Source organism: Symphalangus syndactylus, chromosome 3, assembly GCF_028878055.3.
Source record: "Symphalangus syndactylus isolate Jambi chromosome 3, NHGRI_mSymSyn1-v2.1_pri, whole genome shotgun sequence".
In the NCBI taxonomy this organism is placed as follows: Eukaryota; Metazoa; Chordata; class Mammalia; order Primates; family Hylobatidae; genus Symphalangus; species Symphalangus syndactylus.
The window spans coordinates 12380579-12399129 of record NC_072425.2 but is presented as its reverse complement, the minus strand read 5'-3'; the positions used below and the strand labels follow the sequence as shown (position 1 = coordinate 12399129).

The window sequence follows — 18551 nt, the reverse complement described above, 5'->3', positions numbered from 1 at the left end:
CTGGAGCGGGGGGGGGGGGGGGGCCTGTCCGACCCGTCCTCTCTTCCAGTCTGTCTCTGATGACCTTCTTCTCTATCCCTTTAGGACTCTGCACATGTTTCCATCACTGCACTTACCTTGGTGCTCTGAACTCCTGTTAAAAAAAAAATTATTACCTGGGCAAATGGCCTACAGAAAAGTGATCGTCTCAGCTGGGCTTAGTTGTGAACAAACACGGATTTGCATTCATATATGCCCAGACTCTGGCCCCAAAAGAACATTTCTGAAATTAAAAAACAAAAAACGAAATTAGTAAGTGGCATTTATACTCTTTATCTCATCTGAGCCTGGTATCAATCCTATTACAGACAGATACTGCTGGCTGATGAGGAAGCCCAGATAGATTAGACAACTTGGCTGTGGACTTCCAGGTAACAGCAGAACTGCAATTCTGACTCCCAGTTCCACAGGGGGCTGTCCCCACTCACGGGGATAGCTAGGCACCGAGCCAAAAATCCCCCAAGTTATTAGCCTGCGCAGGTAACATCAATCCTAGGATCCTCAGCTGTGTCACTTATCAAATACCACACTCGGCCTTCTCCTTGTGGAGCTCCTTTCCCTCAAGGCAGTCATCCCCGTTTCACTTGGGTCGTGCAAGTTTCTGGGCACATCCTTAGATCCCAGAAGTTGGGGAGGACGGAGAAAGCCCTGTGGCCAGCAGCAAAAGCTCCAGCCCCTCCAAGTGGGAGAAACGGACTCTCCTCCAAACGAACGGACCGGCCGGGCGCGGCGGCTCGGAGGATCCCTGGAGTAGCTGAGCCCAGGCTGGGCAACACAGCCAGGCCCTGTCTCTGCAACACATTTTGTTTTTAATTAGCCGGGCGTGGTGACGCGCGCCTATGGTCCCAGCTACTCGGGGGGATGAGGCGGAAGGATGGCTGGAGCCCAGGAAGTCGAGGTTGCGGCAAGCCGTGATTGCTCCCCTGCACTTCAGCCTGGGTGACAGAGCGAGACCCTGTCTCGAAAAAAAAAAAAGAAGAAGAAAAAAGAAAAAAACAACAAAGGGAGGGACTCCAGGCGGGAGGTGGACGAGCGTGTGGAGGGAACCGACACTTTCCACCCCGAGACCTCCCGCTCAGCCCCAAAGAAACTACGCAGTGTCCACACCAAAAAGCAGTTCACACGAGACCGCAGTGTAGACAACAGAAGGACAGGGGGTCGCAGCGGCCGGGTCCAGCGCGCAGGAAGGCAACAGGCGGCCGCCAGCCGTCAAGGGGTGCTCCCGCCCCCGCGCCGAGGGAAGCGGCCGAGCCAGCGCCGACTCTTCCCCCATCCGCCCACCGGGACCTAAGCGCCGCGATGGTTCCCCGACGCGGCCCGGCAAGCACAAGCTGCGCCTGCGCTCACGCCCGCCAGACCTGCGGCCTCCAGCCCGCCGCTACCCTCACCGCGCTCTGCGTGGCGTCGGCCTCTAGCCCACCTCCATACCCGGCCCCGCTCTCGGCCACCGGCGGAAGTGCGGGCCCGCAGCCGCAGTTACCAACCAGCTGTTGCCGCGAGGTAGGCCCCGCCCCCCGCACCGAGTCGGCCAGCCGCAGGCCCCGCCCCCGCCTTCTGGTTTTGGTACCCCCCCAGGGGGAGGGGCATGGGAAGAGCGGCCGCGGTGCACGGCCCACGCGGGGCGCTGGCGTCACGTCCGGGCAGCTGGGGCCCGACCAATCCCGAGTCCTCGTCAGGGTGGACGGGGAGAATTTGCCGCGGAACCTTGACCTCGGCCCCGCCCGGGGCTTCCTGCGGGCGGGGCGGCTCCGGGTTGAGCTCCACTGTGGGTGGGGTCAGCCCTTACCCGCTAGCCATTTCCGTTCCGTCTTTTTTCTTTTTTCCACGCCTCAGGTGTCTCAGCGGGTGTACTACGGTGACGAAGTAATTTTTCTCTTTAGATTTCCTTTAAAGACCTAAAATGTAATGTAAATTATGGAAACGTGTAATTTCGGAAGAATATGTGTATATCCTTTATATTACAGAAAGAGAAACCTTAGGTCTTGCGAACAATGCGCGCGATGCGCAACACAGCAGAGTAAATCCCGCGGCGGCGCGGTGGCTCCCGCTTCTAATCCCACCGCTTTGGGAGGCCCAGGCGAGAGCTCGCTTGAGCCCGCAGTTCAGAGAGACCAGCCTGTGCAACATAGCGAGACACCCGTATCTACAAAAAAAATTAAAACTCGGCCACCGAGGCCGGGCGCGGTGGCTCACGCCTGTAATCCCAGCACTTTGGGAGGCCGAGGCGGGTGGATCACCTGAGGTCAGGAGTTCGAGACCAGCCTGACCAACATGGTGAAACTCCGTCTTTACTAAAAATAAAAAAATTACCTGGGTGTGGGGGCGGGTGCCTGTAATCCCAGCTACTCAGGAGGCTGAGGCATGAGAATGGCTTGAACCTGGGAGGCAGAGGTTGCAGTGAGCTGAGATCACACCACTGCACTCCAGCCTGGGCAAAGGAGCGACACTCTCAGGAAAAAAAAAAAAAAAAATTAGCACCTGTGGGCCCAGCTTGTTGGGAGGCTGAGGCGGGGGGGATCCACTGAGCCCAGAAGATCGAGACTGCAGTGAGCCGTGACTGTGCCACTACACTCCAGGCTGGGGAACAAAGCAAGACCCTGTCTCAGAAAAGTCTATAAATAAATAAAAAAGAGTAAAATCCACTGGAAAGCCTACCCCCCGGCCCCCCGCTTTTTTTTTTTTTTTTTGAGATGGAGTCTCGCTGTGTCACCCAGGCTGAAGTGCAGTGGCTCAATCTCGACTCACGGCAACCTCCGCCTCCTGGGTTCAAGCGATTCTCCTGCGTCAGCCTCCCGAGTAGCTGGGATTACAGGCACCTGCCACCACGCCCGGCTAATGTTCATATTTTTAGTAGAGACGGGGTTTCACCATGTTGGCCAGGATGGTCTCAAACTCCCAACCTCAAGTGATCCGCCCCGCCTCGACCTCCCAAAGTACAGGGATTACAGGCGTGATCCACCGCGCCCGGCCCCTACCCCCTTTTAGTAACACCTACTACTGACCCCAATGATGCAGCGTCACCATCTTACAGTTAATAGAGGAGACAGGGAAATTAAGCAATCAGTAGTAGTGACTCACGCGATAAAGAAGAGGCTGAGATGGGCCGGCTTGGGAAAAGCTTGGGAAAAGTGGGTCAGATACAGCCTTATCGAGGAGAACCCTGGCCCGAGGATGAGGAGCAAGCCCGGGGGAACACTGCGGGAAAGGCCCCAGGCAACCGAAGATTCTAGCAAGGGGGCGTGGCTTGTTGGAAGGGCGTGGTGGCCGTTATGCAAATTTAACCGTCCACGGAGTAGCACGCGTTGACCGTTATTTTCCTCTTTTCTACTTCTTCAAGCTGTCAAATATTTTGAACATATTTTGTTTTACCATATAACACTAATATAGCAACACAGCCTTTATACCAACACAGTCATAAAATATAATTTTTTTTTTTTTTTTGAGAGGAGTCTCGCTCTGTCGCCCAGGCTGGAGTGCAGTGGCGCCATCTCGGCTCACTGCAAGCTCCGCCTCCCGGGTTCACGCCATTCTGTCTCAGCCTCCCGAGTAGCTGGGACTACAGGCACGTGCCACCACGCCTGGCTAATTTTTTATTTATTTTATTTTATTTTATTTTATTTTTTGAGACGGAGTCTGGCTCTGTGGCCCAGGCTGGAGTGCAGTGGCACGATCTCGGCTCACTGCAAGCTCCACCTCCCGGATTCACGCCATTCTCCTGCCTCAGCCTCCCGAGTAGCTGGGACTACAGGCGCCCGCCACCTCGCCCGGCTAATTTTTTGTATTTTTAGTAGAGACGGGGTTTCACCATGTTAGCCAGGATGGTCTCGATCTCCTGACCTCGTGATCCGCCCGCCTCGGCCTCCCAAAGTGCTGGGATTACAGGCGTGAGCCACAGTGCCCGGCTAATTTTTTGTATTTTTAGTAGAGACGGGGTTTCACTGTGTTAGCCAGGATGGTCTCGATTTCCTGACCTCGTGGTCCGCCCGCCTCGGCCTCCCAAAGTGCTGGGATTACAGGCTTGAGTCGCCGCACTCGGCCATAAAATATAATTTTTATCATTTTTTTAATGGAGAAAAGTGCCATGAAGGTAACGTGTGCCCAGAGCCCACAAAAGTCATAATTTCCTCCTGTCCCTGAAGCCCTTTCTGGGCCTTATCATCTTCCCACATTTGTTTTTGTCTGTAAACAACATATAAATTTTACATGCTTTTTAACTCTGTTTACGGAATTATGGAGGATGTATTTTTCTGCAAATTGCTTTTTACGCTCAATGTTATGTCCTGAGACTCATTGATTCAAGGTGCATTCAGGGATTGTTGAGCCCAAAACTTACACAACCTATAGAATGTTAAACAGAAGCACTGCAATAGACTTTGTAAATATAAAATTAGAAATGAAAATTAATACTTATTTGGAATGAATAAATAAGTACAAATTACAAACTTCTAAAGCTGATGAAACCATAAACATGGCCAGGCGCGATGGCTCAGGCCTGTAATCCCAGTACTTTGGGAAGCTGAGGTGGGCAGGTCACCTGAGGTCAGGAGTTCAAGACCAGCCTGGCCAACATGGTGAAACCCCGTCTCTACTAAAAATACAAAAATTAGCCAGGCTTAGTGGTGCGTGTCCATAGTTCCAGCTACTTGGGAGGCTGAGACAGGAGAATGGCTTGAACCCGTGAGGCGAGGTTTGCAATGAGCCGAGATTGTGCCATGGCACTCCAGCCTGGGCGACAGTGAGACCTCGTCTCCAAAAAAAAAAGACTGGGAAGTATGAGTCCTCCAGTATCGTTCTTCTTTTTCAAAATTGTTTTAGCTACTTAAGGTCCCTTGCTATTCCATGTGAATATTTAGAATTGGCTTGTCCATTTCTGCAAATAAATAAGTACAAGCAGTTGGAATTTTTATAGGGATTGAATTGTATTTTTAGATACATCTGGGGAATCAATTGACACCTTAACAATATTAAGTATAGCAGGTTCTCTAATAAGATCATTTTGTTCAATGTGGTTTTGTTATAACATTGATGAGAAAAAAAAAAAATCCATTCCTGCTCAAGGCTTTTTTTTTGAGACGGAGTCTCCCTCTGTAGCCCAGGCTCTGGAGTGCAGTGGTGCGATCTTGGCTCACTGCAAGCTCCGCCTCCCGGGTTCCGGTTCAAGCAATTCTCCTGCCTCAGCCTCCCAAGTAGCTGGGATTATAGGCACGCACCACCAAGCCCAGCTAATTTTTGTATTTTTAGTAGAGACTGGGTTTCACCATGTTGACCAGGCTGGTCTTGAACTCCTGACCTCGTGATCCGCCCGCCTCAGCCTCCCAAAGTGCTGGGATTACAGGCGTGAGCCACCGCGCCTGGCCCTGAGGCCACTTTGTGTGTGGAGTTTGCCCCTTCTCCCTATGTCTGTGTGGGTTTCCTCCAGGTACTCTGATTTCCTTCCCAATTCCAAAGATGTGCCAGTTAGGTTGATTGGCATGTCTACATCGTCCTAGTCTGAGTGAGCATGAGTGTGTGTATGAGTGTATACCCTGCAAAGGGATGGCATCTTGTCCAGAGTTGGCACCCACCTGGCACCAGGAAAGATTCTGGCCATCCGCGATCCTGAACTGGAATGAGTGGGTAGATTATTACCTTATTAATCTTATTAATAAAAATTAGTCCTATTAATCTTTCTTGAATGTATAGCCCACATTTATTTCAATGTTTAATATTAGAAGTGTTTTGTGTGTTTACTTAGAAGTTTGGTCAGAGTAAATGGCTTTTATGAGACAAGTCAGAACTTTGTCGCTCAGAAGACAAACCCTACACACATTCAAGTGGATGAAAACAAGCCCCCTAAAAGGGCTCTATCCTCCTCCTCCTCCTAGTTATTATTTAGTTTCAGAACCTGTTTGATGTGTTTTTTTAATCCTATATATATTTTACAGTTGTGACTTATCCATTGTTTGATTTTTGTACAAGAAAATCTTTGCTATAGAAATCAATATACTATTTTTATCTGGAGAGAAGATATTATGCAACTTAAACTGTGGTCAGATGTTAGAGAAAAATGTATAAATGCCTTCTTGCCATCCTATCAGTCATATTACATTCATTTTATATTGGCTGACAATATCAAAAATTTATTTATTTGTGTAAACTCTAATTTCTATCAAGGTGTAATGAATATTTAAAGTTGGCATTTCATTACAAATCTCTCAGTGTTGGTTAACTGATTTTTGCCAGGACTATTATGCATTAAGCAAACAAATTCCGCAGCCATCTGGGGGTAAAAGAGTAGGTTATTGATTCGAGGTATTTCTTCTTTTTTAATGTAGGTGTCTACAGCTATAATTTGTCCTTGGAACACTGCTTTTGCTACATCCCATAGATTTTGGCATGTTGTATTTTTGTGTTCTTTTGTCTCAAAGTATTTTATTTTATCTATTTATTTATTTTTGAGACAGAATCGTTCTTTGTCGCCCTGGGTGAAGTGCAGTGGTATGATCACAGCTCACTATAACCTTGACATCCAGGGCTCAAGCGATCCTCCTACCTCAGCATCCCAAGTAGCTGGGACTACAGGCAAATGCCAGCACGCCTGGTTGATTTTTTTTTTTTTTGGTAGAGACAAGGTCTTGCTATGTTGCCCAAGCTGGGCTCCAACTCCTGAGCTCAAGCAGTTCTCCCACCTGGGCTTACCAAAGTGCTGGGATTACAGGTGTGAGACACCACACCCAGCCCAAAGTGTTTAACTTCCCTTTTGATTTCTTCTTTGACTCATTGGTTGTTTTAGAGCATGTTGTTTAATTTCCACATATTTTTGAATTTTTTTGTCTTCCGTCTGTTATTTGTAGTTTCATTCTATTGTGGTCAGAGAATATACGTTTCATGATTTCAACCTTTTTAAATGTATGGAAAATTGCTTGAGGCCTAACATATGACCTGTTCTAGACAATGTTTTCATGTGCACACGAGAAGAATGTCTATTCTGCTGCTGCTGGTTGGAATGTTCTGTATATTCCTGTTAGGGCTAGTTGGTTTATAGTGTCATTCATTTCCTCTGTTTCTTTAATGATCTTATATCTGAGTGTTACATCCATTATTGAAAATGGGATGTTAGGCCGGGCGTGGTGGCTCACGCCTGTAATCCCAGCATTTTGGGAGGCTGAGGCGGGCGGATCACGAGGTCAGGAGATCGAGACCAGCCTGACCAACATGTGAAACCCCATCTCTAGTAAAAATACAAAAATTAGCTGGGCATGGTGGCAGGTGCCTGTAATCCCAGCTGCTCAGGAGGCTGAGGCAGGAGAATCACTTGAACCCAGGAGGCGGAGGTTGCAGTGAGCCAAGATCGCACCACTGCACTCCAGCCTGGGCGACAAGGCTAGACTCCGTCTCAAAAAAAAAAAAAAAAAATTAGCTGGGCATGGTGGAGGGCACTTGTAGTCCCAGCTACTCGGGAGGCTGAGGCAGGAGAATCACTTGAACCCAGGAGGCAGAGGTTGCAGTGAGCCAAGACCATGCCATTGCACTCCAGCCTGGGCAACAAGAGCAAAACAACGTCTCAAAAAGTAAAAAAAAGAAAATGGGGTGTTAGGGCTAGGCACAGTGGCTCACACCTGTCATCCCAGCACTTTGGGAGGCCGGCCGAGGTAGGTGGATCACTTGAGGTCAGGAGTTCAAGACCAGCCTGGCAAACATGGTGTAACCCTGTTTCTACTAAAAATATAAAAATTAGACAGGCATGGTGGCTGGCGCCTGTGATTCCAGCTACTCGGGAGGCTGAGGCAGGAGAATTGCTTGAACCCGGGAAGCAGAGGTTGCAGTGAGCCGAGATCACTTCACTGCACTCCAGCTTGGGTGACAAAGCGAGACCCTATCTTTAAAAACAAGAAAAAAAAAGAAAAGTGAAAAAAAAGAAAATGGGGTGTTAAAGTCTCCAAATATTATTGTACATCTATTTCTTCTTTCAATTTTATCAGTTTTTGCTTCATTTTTTGAGGGGCTCTGTGATTAGGTATATATATAAATATATATATGGATTTTATATATATATGGGTTATATATACATATATAACAGTTATATCTTCTGATGAATTGATGCTTTTATCATTATATCATATCCTTTGTTCCTTGTAACAATTTTTGTAACAATAATTTGTACCAAGCTACAAATTATACTAATTTGTCTGACATTAGTGTAATTACTTCTGCTCTGTTTTGGTTACTATTTGCAAAGAATGGTTTACTCTTAACTATTTGTGTCTTTAAATATAAAGTGAGTCTTTTTTTTTTTTTTTTTTTTTTTTTGAGAGAGAGTTTCACTCTTGTTCCCCAGGCTGGAGTACAATGGCGCAATCTCGGCTCACCGCAACCTCTGCTTCCCCTGTTCAAGGGATTCTCCTGCCTCAGCCTCCTGAGTAGCTGGGATCACAGGCATGTGCCACCACGCCCAGCTAATTTTTGTATTTTTAGTAGAGACAGGGTTCCTCCATGTTGGTCAGGCTGGTCTCGAACTCCTGACCTCAGGTGATCTGACCACCTCGGCCTCCCCAAAGTGCTGGGATAACAGGTGTGAGCCACTGCGCCCTGTCAAAAGTGAGTCTCTTGAAGACAGTACATTAATTGGATCATTTTTAATCCAATCTGCAATCTATTTTATAATTCTGGAGTTTACACAATTTAATGTATTTACTGATTAAAAAAGATGTCACTTTTGCTATTTTTCCATTTGTTTTCTGTGTGTCTTATATATTTTTGTTCAGGTCCTCCAATGCTGCCTTCTTTTGTGGTAAATAGGTATTTTATAGTATACTATTTTAATTCCCTTGTCATTTCTTTTACAATATGTTTTTGAATTATTTTCTTAGTGGTTGCTCTGCAGATTACAATGTACATCTTAGTTTATAATAATCCTGTAGGATTAATATGATTTAGTTTTTTTGTTTGTTTGTTTGTTTTGAGACGGAGTCTCACTCTGTCGCCCAGCCTGGAGTGCAGCGGCAAGATCTCGGCTCACTGCAAGCTCCACCTCCCAGGTTCACGTCATTCTCCTGCCTCAGCCTCCCGAGTACCTGGGACTGCAGGCGCCCGCCACCACGCCCGGTTAATTTTTTTTTTTTTTTTTTTTTGTATTTTTAGTAGAGACGGGGTTTCACCGTGTTAGCCAGGATGGTCTCGATCTCCTGACCTCGTGATCCACCTGCCTCGGCCTCCCAAAGTGCTAGGATTACAGGCGTGAGCCACCGCGCCCGGCCTGCTTTAGTTTTAATAGCATACAAAATCTTTGCTTTGCTCTCTCTTTATATTGTTATTTCTGTTGTTGGTGGGCCAGTTTAGGTTCTTGACTTCACTGCACAAAAGAATTTGAGAGTGAATCTAAAGTAAAAAATAAGCAAAAGAGGCCGGGTGCGGTGGCTCATGCCTTTAATCCCAGTACTTTGGGAGGCCAAGGCAGGCGGATCACCTGAGGTCAGGAGTTCGAGACCAGCTGGCCAACATAGCGGAACCCCGTCTCTACTAAAAATACAAAAATTAACCAGGTGTGGTGACAGACTCCTGTAATCCCAGCTACTCAGGAGGCTGAGGCAGGAGAATCGCTTGAACCCGGAGGCAGAGGTTGCAGTGAGCCAAGATCTCACCACTGCACTCCAGCCTGGGTGACAGAACGAGACTCTGTCCCCCCAAAAATAATAAGAATAAAAATAAAGGCTGGGCACAGTGGCTCACGCCTGTAATCCCAGCACTTTGGGAGGCCAAGGCAGGTGGATCACTTGAGGTCAGGAGTTCGAGACCAGCCTGGCGAACATGTGAAACCCTGTCTCTACTAAAAATACAAGAACTAGCTGGTCGTGATGGTGCATGCCTGTAATCCCAGCTACTAGGGAGGCTGAGGCAGGAGAATTGCCTTAACTCAGGGGGCGGAGGTTGCAGTGAGCCAAGATTCCACCATTACACTCCAGCCTGGGCAACAGAACGAGACTCTGTCTCAAAATAAATAAATAAAATAAAGGCAGGAGCAAAATGCCTTTCATAAAAATACTGTATCCAATAATGACAAGTATCAAAGATACTGTTTGGTGACTGACAATTATCTGCTACAAAACAGGAAACACAATATATTTACTGGATTGTTTTTCAGATTGCAGGTGCCATTTGGCATCCAAAAGAGGGATTTCTCATAAATATAATCTGCCATGAGATCCACTTATTCATTTATATCAATTCTTTTCTTTAATTCTTTTTATCTCCCTGCTCCATCTCACAGTGACACTATGTTACTAAAAGCATTAAGTATCTGGGATTTATGCCTCAAACCAAGACATCATTTGAGTAATTTAAAATGATGTACAGCTGTCGTGTAAAAATGATGCTTTGTGGTCACAATTACCTCAAAAAGTAATTATTTCAAATAGCCTGAGGTATCATGCTTTAGCAATTACAGAAGCATGCTTTTGACACCTGGCAACTTTTAAAGTTAGGCAAATGTGAAATGCTGAAAGATGTGAACAGCTGTTCCTCTGTATAAGTTTACAGTGCAGCAAAACTCAGGTAATGGCTTTAGTTTTTAAATTAACCTCACCAGCCCACAGTTATACATACTAAATCCAAGACTTTTGGAAATACAGATCCAAAGAAGGGAATACCTTTATCAAGTCACAAAAGTTTGCCAAATCAATATAGTAGTCTTTAATACAACACAATCATACTTTTGTTGAAGTCTTATATTATTTTCATAAAAATTTTCACACTAAAAATATCCTTTAAGTGCAAAATTGCAACATTGTATATTTTAATGGTGGTTTTGAATGTGGCAAGATATTTTATACAAATTAATATGGCTTTTTTTTTTTTTTGAGACAGAGTCTTGTTCTGTCACCCAGGCTGGAGTGCAGAGGTGCAATCTCGGCTCACAGCAACCTCCGCCTCCCAGGTTCAAGCGATTCTCCTGCCTCAGCCTCCCTAGTAGCTGAGACTACAGGTGTGTGCCACCACGCCCGGCTAATTTTTTGTATTTTTAGTAGAGACGGGGTTTCACCATGTTAGCCAGGCTGGTCTTGATCTCCTGATCTCGTGATCTACGCGCCTCGGCCTCCCAAAGTGCTGGGATTACAGGCATGAGCCACCACACCCGGCCTCATACGGCTTTTAAATGTATGCAATTTAGGCATGGCACAGTGGTTCATATCTGTAATCCCAGCACTTTGGGAGGCCAAGGTGAGAGGATCACTTGAACCCAGGAGTTTGAGACCAACCTGGACAGTACAATGAAACCCCATCTCTTAAAAAAAATTGCAATTTCTCCACTTAACATGAATGCCTTCTTGCAAGCTGTTGGAGTTTAATGCAGCAGCGCAATTGTGTGTGTACAAAACGCTCTTCTTGATTCTGCGGTTGGCCCAAATCCAGATAGAGTTCCAACGCACAAAGAGCCTTCAAATTCTACCTTAAGGAGATTCCACAGTCTTTAAAAGTATTTGTCAGCCGGGCGCAGTGGCTCATGCCTGTAATCCCAACACTTCGGGAGGTCAAGGCAGTCAGATCACCTGAGGTCGGGAGTTCGAGCCCAGCCTGACCAACATAGAGAAACCCCCGTGTCTACTAAAAATACAAAATTAGGCCGGGCACGGTGGTTTATGCCTGTAATCCCAGCACTTTGGGAGGCCGAGGGGGGCGGATCATGAAGTGAGGAGATTGAGACCATCCTGGCTAACAAGGTGAAACCCCATCTCTACTAAAAATACAAAAAATAGCTGGGCGTGGTGGCGGGTGCCTGTAGCCCCAGCTACTTGGGAGGCTGAGGCAGGAGAATGGCGTGAACCCGGGAGGTAGAGCTTGCAGTGAGCCGAGATCTTGCCACTGCACTCCAGCCTGGGTGACAGAGTGAGACTCCGTCTCAAAAAAAAAAAAAAAAAAAAGTAGCCAGGTGTGGTGACGTATGCCTGTAATCCCAGCTACTTGGTAGGCTGAGGCAGGAGAATCAGTTGAACCCGGGAAGCAGAGGTCGTGGTGAGCCGATTGTGCCGTTGTACTCTAGCCTGGGCAACAAGAGCAAAACTCCACCTCAAAAAAAAAAAAAGTATTTGTCAATATTTTATGGTTTTTGCATGGAGGACTTGCACAAATTCTATTAGGGTCATTGCTTGGAATAGTTTGTTGTTGTTGTTGTTGTTGTTTTTGCACATGGAGTCTCGCTCTGTCACCCAGGCTGGAATGCAGTGGCACGATCTCAGCTCACCGCAAACTGGGCCTCCCAGGTTCAAGCAATTCTTCTGCCTCAGCCTCTCAAGTAGCTGGGATTACAGGTGCCCGCCACCATGCCTGGCTAATTTTTTTTTTTTTTTTTTTTGGTAGAAATGGGGTTTCACCACGTTGGCCAGGCTTGTCTCAAACTCCTGACCTCAGGTGATCCACCTGCCTCAGCCTCCCAAAGTGCTGGGATTACAGGCGTGAGCCACCGTGTCTGGCCTCATTGCTTAGAATTGGATGGTCTTTTGGGTTATTATAAATGGTGACTGTGGGATGCAAAAGAATGGCCCCCAAAGATATTTATTTCCTAATGCCCAGAATCTGTGAATATGTTACATTTCACCACAAAAGGAAATAAGGGTTGTAGATGGAATGAAGGTTGCTAATCAGAGAGATTAAGATAGGGAGACTAGCCTGGGTTATCCAGGTGGGCCCAATCTACTTCCATGAACCCTTAAAAGTGAAAGACAGAAGAATGGGCCTAAGAGGTGCCACCTGAGAAGGATTCAGTGGCCTTACTGGCTCTGAAGCTGGAAGAAGGAGCCACAAGCCAAGAAATGCAGTGGCCTCTAGAAGCTGGGAACAGCCTTCAGTTCACAGAGAGCAGGAAAACAGCCCTGCAATCACAGGGAACTGAATTCTACCAAGCCATGAGCAGAGAACATTCTCTCCTAGAGCTTTCAGAAAAGAATGCAGCCCTGTTGACATCTTGATTTTAGCTCTGTGAGACCTGTCTAGAACTTCTGAGCTGCGGAGCTGTAAGATAATAAACTTCTGTTGCTTTAAGCCACTAAGTTTGTGGTATTTGTTATGGCAGCATAGAAATTTAGTAGAGATTTACTTTAAAATGTTTATGTTCTGTTTCTGTATCTAGCAACTTTACCTAATTATTAATTCCCATACATTTTCTATAGATTCTTTTAGATTTCCTGTATTTTCAATCAAATCATCTGTGAATTATGGCAGTTTTATATCCTCATTTCCAGTCCACGTAGCTTTTACTTCCTTTTCTTGCTTGACTCACAGGCTGGATAATGCTGAAAAGAAGTGGTGCGAGTATATGTCATTCTCTCTTTTTTTTTTTTTTTAGAGATGGGGGGGGTCTTGCTGTGTTGCTCAGGCTGGTCTTGAACTCTTGGGCTCAAGAGATCCTCCTACCTCAGAGTATTATTCTTTTTCTTAATCTGAATGAGAAGTTTTTCAATTTTTCACCTGTAACAATAACTTTGACTATCAGTTTTTGTAGATACCTTTATCTGATTAAGGAAACTGCCATCTCTTCCTATTGAATGGATTTAGAAGTTATCAGTGTAATTTATTTTTTGGTTTCTCATAATTTTTCTTCTTTATTAACATGGTGGATTGCACTGATGGGTTTTCTTTCTTTTCTTTATAAAAAATTTTTGGTGGCTATTTGTTCCTTTTTCTTTTTTTTCCTTTTTTTTTTTTTTGTTGTTGAAGGGAAATTCACATAACATAAAACTAACCATTCTGAAGTGAACAATTCCATGGTAATACACTCACACTGTTGTGCAACCACTTTAAATAGTTCCAAAACATTTCGTTACCCTTAAATGAAACCCCACACCCATTCAGCAATTGTTCCCCACTTCTCTCAGGCCCTGGCAACCACCAATCTGCTTTCTGTCTGTATAATTACCTATTCCATTTCATATAAATGGAATCAGGCAATATGTAACCTTTTGTGTCTGGCTCCTTTCACTGAGCACGATATTTTCAAGGTTCCTTCACACTGTAGCATGGATCACTACTTCATTCCTCTTTGTGGCTGAATAATATCCTATTGTATACCACTTTTTGTTGATCCATTCCACTGAGTTTTGTATGTCTATTATTTTCTTTTTTCAGTTACTATTCTGTTTGTTTTATTTAATAACTGGTCGAAGGCCAGCTACGGGGCTTTGCTTACGTTATGGGCTTCCACTTTCAACAACTCTCTTGCCAGCTCATTGATGCATTTAATAACATTGAATAAAACCTTTATTCAACCTTTCTGGTGTTCAGAGGGAGGTCGGGGCAGTCTGGATACCTACACTGCTAAAATGCTAAAAACAAATCCCTATGCATTTTTTTTTTAAACCCAGAATGATTTTAATATATCTTTTTTCTCTTAAAAACAGCTACAGTGGGCTGGGTGCGGTGGCTTATGCCTGTAATCCCAGCACTTTGGGAGGCCAAGGTGGGAAGATCACTTGAGGTCAGGAGTTCTAGACCAGCCCGGCCAACATGATGAAGACCTGTCACTACTAAAAATGCAAAAATTAGCCGGGCATCATGGTGGGTACCTGTAATCCCAGTTACTTGGGAGGTTGAGGCAGGAGAATCGCTTGAACCTGAGAGGCGGAGGTTGCAGTGAGCTGAGATTGCACCACTGCACTCCAGCCTGGGCGACAGAGCGAGACTCCATCTCAAACAAACAAACAAACAAACAAAAAATAGCTACAAAGGCTTTGGAAAAAGTGATGTTGAAAAAAGTTTTGAGTACATAAAAGTTTAAGGTAAAAAGCACCCTGCATCCTGCCATATATTCAATAAACATCCAGTAAATCCTCACCCGGGGGTGGTTATGACCAGTCAGTGGCATTCACATTCAAAGGGAGGGACAGGCATTAGGTTAGCAATTTGCATTGTGCTGAAAGTTATACAAGGGTGAGTACAGGGTGTTCCGAGAGCCTTCTCCTTCCCAACTGGGTTAAGCCCTTCCAAGGAGGCCTGTATTCTCAGTTCCACCTTCAGACCTGGGCAACCCTCAGGGACCCTTGCTGTTTGAAGTGACTTCTCAACATTTTCAAAGTCCTTCTCTACTGCCTGGGACAAGTTGGGGCTGGCAGTAGTGTTCCCAGACCAAGCCCAGGCCGGGTCTGGCTGCGTGTTCTAGTGGTTCAGTAACGAGAAGCAGATAAACTAGGAAAGGAAGTTTATTGCTGTAACCAGATACAGGGAGAAGGTCAGAGATAGTTTCAGCAGACCAACTCGAAGCATTACAATTTTCTCAGTGCATACGTGTTTGGGGGTTATATGGTTATGTGTGGTATCGCATTCAGCTAAGTCTACAGGTGACTAATTTTGTTCTAACTAGGTTAGGAGCCAAAAATGCCTTCTAAGTTTAATGAGTCTATGAGGACCCCAGTATCATCAAGGCCTGTCTCCTAAATTCTAATTAATGAGGACTGTGGCACTGAAGTGATTATTTCTATCTTATCTCTTTTACGGTTTGGTCCGGAGAGCTGCCTTAGACTCTCCAATAAATCTGTTCACACAGCTGCCTTTGTTACCTTGACGCGTCCCAGATTTCATTGACCTGAGATGGGTCTTGGCACAAGGAATGTAAGGCTGTCTCCATTATCTTGACTTGCTCCAGGTTTGGGAGAAGCCTGCGCAAAGCTTCTCCTGAACGTATGTTTCATTTCTGGCTTTGAGATCTGGGCATCGATTTCTCTGGGTCTAATTATTAGCTCAATGTTAAGGCAGTGCTGTGGAAATTTGTCTGTGTAACTGGGGTGCTATGCAGGCCTGTGTTACTGTCAGGGAGAATTGGCCTGGCCCAGTACCTTCCTTGGGCAGAGCCTAGAGCAGGACTTTGAGGTCATCAGCTCCAATTCTCCCTGTTGGGGGCACCCTCCCACTCTCTACCCCTACCCCCTGCACGTGGGGTGGACCAGATGCTCCCAGGAGCTTGGGGAAACTTGTACTGAGTGGCTTCTTCCAGAGCTATGTGTCTGGCTCTGGTTCTAGGAAGGTAGGGTGGTGGGCCAATTCAGCTGACCAGTGAGCTATTTCTTTTGCAGAATTGCCTGAGATTGGACCACCAGAATGGTGTCTAGAAAATGACTTTGGGGTGTCTCAAGTTGCTTATATAGACAGGAATCCTGGCTCCCCCTCCTCCAAATTGCCAGCCACCCCTTCCCCATCCCCTTCCCCGCAAGGATAGCCCTGCCTATAATTCTTTGTAGCATTCAACATGATTGTGATTGTTTATTGTCTTCCTGCCTGGCTTCTTTCCTTCCTCTTTTCCTCCTTCGCCCACTGTTCCCTTCCTTCCATTCATTCATTCAACCCAGACACCATTCAAGGTACTGGGGATGTGGGAATAAATGCATTTCTGCTTCCTTGGAGCTTATATTCTGAGGCAGGAGCTGGGCGGTAAACAAGTAATTTAAAAAGCAGGATAGAGATAAATGCTATACACATAATACGAGAAAGAGGTAAATTCATGGGGGTCTACTTGGCACCGGGGGAGGTCAGATAATGTCTTCTCTCTGAGGAAACCACATTTGAGTGGAAACCTAAATGAGGAGTCAGCCTTGCAAAAATGAACCTTCCACTCTTTTCCATTGAGTAGAAAGTTTGCCTTGCAAACTTTTGTTGCATTGTTCTAGCGAAGAAATGGTACCTGCAAAGGCCATGGGGTGTTTCCTGCTATTCATTCATTCATTCATTCATTCAACAGCAGGTTCCTGGAGTGTGGTGGGTGAGAGGAATAAGAGCCTGAGACAGGCTGAAGAGATTAGCAACAGCAGATTGTGCAGAACCCCTGTAGACACAGTGACATAGAGTTTGAATATTATCCAAAAGCATGGAGGAAGACATTTCATCCATCCTTCCTTTTCTTTTCTTTTTTTTTCTTTTCTTTTCTCTTTCTTTCTTTTCTTTTCTTTTCTTTTTCTCTCTCTCTCTCTCTCTCTTTCCTTTCTTTTTTGACAGTCTCGCTCTGTCACCCAGGCTGGAGTGTAATGGCGTGATCTCGGTTCACTGCAACCTCTGCCTCCTGGGTTCAAGCAATTCTCCTGCCTCAGCCTCCCAAGTAGCTGGGATTACAGGTGCCCACCACCATACCTGGCTAACTTTTGTGTATTTAGTAGAGACAGGGTTTCACCATGTTGGTCAGGCTGGTCTCGAACTCCTGACCTCAGGTGATCCCCTTGCCTCAGCCTCCCAAAGTGCTGGGATTACAGGCGTGAGCCACCACCCCTGGCTCCATTTCAAGGTTCTCCACAGGGTGGTGCAGGATCAGTTTTGCAGATGTGGGGACTACAGATTGGAGAAGGGCTGGCAGGGGAAGCAGGGAGATCAGTGTAACTCAGAGAGTGAACTCTGAGATCATGGCAGGTGGCAGTGGAGGTGGCTGGAGTCCAGGTGGGCTTGGAGGCAAATGTGGTGGGGTGGGGTTTGCTCCCAGGTTGGATGTGGAGGTCCTGGAAGAAAGGATGGAAACAGGATGACTTCTAGGTTTCTGACTTGAACAAACAGAACAACAATACTGTTAGGTAGTTAGATGGACATTAGCAGCTGGGAGAGGGAGAGAGAAGAAAGCAGGAGGGCTGTCACTAAGACCGGCCCTAGCCCACCTAAGTTCAGCCCGAGACCGTCCTAACTCCATCCTAACGGATGGAATTTATGGTACAATCTGGGGCCAGCACATCCTGGAGAAAGAAAAACTGGGGCACAGATAACGATGGCCTAAAGCCACGCATGCCCAGTCCATGTAGGCCATAACCCCGGGAAAACCCATCCTCATTATACAGTCATTATAATAAAATTTACATGTGGTTTTGCCTCTCTGAGTGGGCTTTTCTTAATGAATTAAGGGTAAAAACCTGCGCAGTTTAACTTCAGGGATATAATCATAAACTGCCAATCAAATGATGTCATCCTGTCACTCAAACACAGCCCAAGCCTCAACTCCTCCAACAAACCCCGTAAAAGCACCTTGAGTTTTGTAAAGAGGGGCTGATTTTACTTCCCAGAAGTGAGCCTGCTCTCCCTCAGAGTGTTTTACTGTGTTGCAATAAATCTTACTTTAAGCTTGCATTTCCGTTAGTTTGCCTTTTTTTTTTTTTTTTTTTTTTTGAGATGGAGTCTCGCTCTGTCACCCAGGCTGGAGTGCAGTGGCGCAATCTCGGCTCACTGCAAGCTCCGCCCCCCGGGTTCATGCCATTCTCCTGCCTCAGCCTCCTGAGTAGATGGGACTACAGGCGCCCGCCACCATGCCCGGCTAATTTTTTTGTATTTTTAGTAGAGATGGTGTTTCACCGTGTTCGCCAGGATTGTCTCGATCTCCTGACCTCGTGATCCATCTGCCTCAGCCTCCCAAAGTGCTGGGATTACAGGCGTGAGCCTGGCCTAGTTTGCAATTCTTTGCTCACTATCACAAGAACTGAGATTGCTGGTCGAGAGCTCCAGCTCTGTTGATCTTGGTTAAAGAATCCATTCCAACACAGGATGCCCGGTAACAATACCACTGGCAGAGATGAGGAAGCCTG

General features: G+C 46.1%; 1 protein-coding gene across 7 annotated transcripts in view; it reads right to left on the bottom strand.

The window, feature by feature from the left end:
• Positions 1-3162, bottom strand: part of SETX (senataxin) — a 94094-nt gene extending 90932 nt beyond the window's left edge. For 2 of the 7 annotated variants that reach the window (XM_055270603.2, XM_055270607.2), the window contains exons 1-2: positions 1428-1773; positions 156-262 (exon numbers count right to left, since the gene is read on the bottom strand). The gene's annotated coding sequence lies outside the window, so the exon portion shown is untranslated. Of the gene's footprint in view, positions 1-155; positions 263-1146; positions 1774-1825; positions 1935-2349; positions 2439-3117 lie in introns of those variants that run through there. The other 5 variants (XM_055270604.2, XM_063635703.1, XM_055270606.2 and 2 more) reach the window with 5 other exon arrangements.
• Positions 3163-18551: the final 15389 nt, after the last annotated feature.